This window comes from Daphnia pulicaria, chromosome 7 (assembly GCF_021234035.1).
Source record: "Daphnia pulicaria isolate SC F1-1A chromosome 7, SC_F0-13Bv2, whole genome shotgun sequence".
In the NCBI taxonomy this organism is placed as follows: Eukaryota; Metazoa; Arthropoda; class Branchiopoda; order Diplostraca; family Daphniidae; genus Daphnia; species Daphnia pulicaria.
Genome location: NC_060919.1, coordinates 7,396,687 through 7,399,034, shown reverse-complemented (window position 1 = coordinate 7,399,034; position 2,348 = coordinate 7,396,687). Strand labels below are relative to the sequence as shown.

Sequence of the window (2,348 nt, the reverse complement as noted above, 5' to 3'; positions counted from 1 at the left end):
TTTCAAACAACATCAGGCCTCCTCAACAAAATGAAATTCTTCATGCTCAATCCGGTTAATTGGCCAACCATTTAACCTGAGCCAATCAACGAATTTGATGTCATGTGTGGTCTTGCATCTCTGGCTTTCATCAAGTTGTTTCTTCTTGGGCAAGTTGACCCAACAAAGAAAGGTCGCAGACCTTAGAAGACCTATCTAAGTTGATTGCTTCCAACCACTTGATGAAATATGCCGAGATTGATTGTATGGAATAAAATATGCGTAGAAGAATGGAGGGAACGGATGTAGAAACGGCGGTTAGTTTATAGATTTTTAAAGTCAGGTGAACAATAGACAGCACCTGCGGTATGTCCGTAACTTTCCTGATGGTTAGATCGATAAAAATATTTTCTGTTAAAATAACAACACGTGTGAACCGTAGTGTAGTTCAAATATAAACAATTTGTATTGCACTTGAGGCAAGAGAAATTAAGCAAAATTTTAGTCAATTCAATATTGAAGAGAACATTTCAAAAGTCAATAAAATGTTATTAGATTAGCGAAAGAAAAGATTTAATGACCAACGACAATTTTACATTTCGGCGTCAAATGTTAAACCACAAGGGCGACGGAATTCCCTCCTATGTTCATGAATCCATCTGTTGGATACTGAAATGAATGAATAACAAAAGTAAAAATTAGTTTTGGATTTGTATTTTGTAAGTTAAAAAAGTTCTTACCCCATTTAGATGAAAAAATTACTGGAAAAGTGGCATGACGAGTAAACTCGTTACCTTTATCATTTGGATACAAGTTGTAGCAAAAGGCAGCGCTTCCTTTCCTATGCCATACAGCTGCGCCAGTTGTAGGGAAAACAGTCGCACTACCGGCCTCAACATCACTCATCTGTCGATAACATTTCAAAAATTTCTTATAAACTGCGCTGATGTGATGTATAAACCAGTGCAAAGCAGAAAAATGTTTTCAATAATTACTCACGTAGAACAACCAAGTAGCGATACGATTCGAGTTCTTTAAATGCTTCGGTTGTCTCTGTCTATTGACAGAGAGGAAAAGGGCACGGAACATATAAAACAAATTCAATCAATAATTAAGAACAACTGATAAAAACTTACACTTCAAGAAATAGCTATTAGGTCTGTCAAAATACGATTGCCAGTACTGAGTCATTGAATTGAAATGCTTTCCAAGGAATTCAGCAGACAAATCGTCACACAGTTAAAACACACCAATACAATTTTATTTGCTGCTTCCGTGTTAAAGAATTATAATTATAGTTATAATAAAAGCACTTACTCTGGCGTAATCAAAATGAGGTTCGTAATGCCGACCAATGCCGTAATTGCCAACTTGGAGGACTTCAGCTGTTGACATCTCAAGTCCGGTGATATCACCAACACAGCGAGTCACCTTCGAAAATCACGCTGGAATGCAACATTTTGCTTGCTGATAGTTCCATTTTAAAGTCACTAACCTTCAATATGAGATCGTGTTCTTCACTTTTCAATCAGGAAGATTTCGAGATCCGATAATTCGCCGGTTCGAGCTCTCCGGTTTGCTATTCCGAATAGTGGCACGTTTAAACTATTATGCCAACAAGTTGTATGGTTATTGTGCAAGGAATTGTTTATAGCCTAAACATTTCACCCTACCCTGGGCTTGGCCATTTTCTGGTCAGTTTATATGTGCCTAGGTGTGTGTGTGAAACAATTAAACTTGAGACTTCTCCTCGAATGAGACATCCTACGAGTTACTAAATAACATTTGTTTTTATTTCTTAAATTTGGTCGACAAAAGTAATTTCATTCATTTGGTCGCGTCTCTTTAAAGAATCGCCTAATACATACTAATTGCTGTTTATAGCAGGTAAAAAAACTAAGAATGCAAATGTAATGATTATGGGAGCTGAAATAAAAGAGTTAAACTTGCTCCAAATTAGCGAAATGTTAGTTCCTGGTTAGCTTTTATCATGTAAGTCCCCTGCCAATGCATGGTAGTTGGTTTTGCACTTAGATTTTTAGATGGATTATAGATTTTTTCTGCAGATTAGAGGCCAGCAGTTTCACCCATAGTAACCCCAATATATGCTATTTTTGATTTTGCTGATATTGAACTGTCATCACCCAGTATCATCTCTTGGGTAATGATTTTCATTACTTTATTAACCTGTGACCTACTTGATATTTTAATGAAGCATTGCTTGCATAAATGCAGTGTATAACACGGAAACCTTAAATTCTCCTTTTTGTTAAAATTTGGGTATGATTCATTCTCAAGAGATTCATTGCTTCACTTTTCCTCATTTGTTGTTTCTATATGAATATTTTTCGTAACCAAATTTGTTTATT

The 2,348-nt window shown here is 35.9% G+C and overlaps 1 long non-coding RNA gene across 1 annotated transcript; it reads right to left on the bottom strand.

Annotated features, from left to right (window-relative positions):
- Window positions 1-1,004: 1,004 nt before the first annotated feature.
- On the bottom strand, window positions 1,005-1,674 carry LOC124348601. Its single transcript, XR_006920058.1, has 4 exons — window positions 1,653-1,674; window positions 1,475-1,584; window positions 1,297-1,410; window positions 1,005-1,036 (listed from the first exon to the last, which is right to left on the bottom strand). It is a non-coding gene; the product is annotated as an uncharacterized LOC124348601 (long non-coding RNA).
- Window positions 1,675-2,348: the final 674 nt, after the last annotated feature.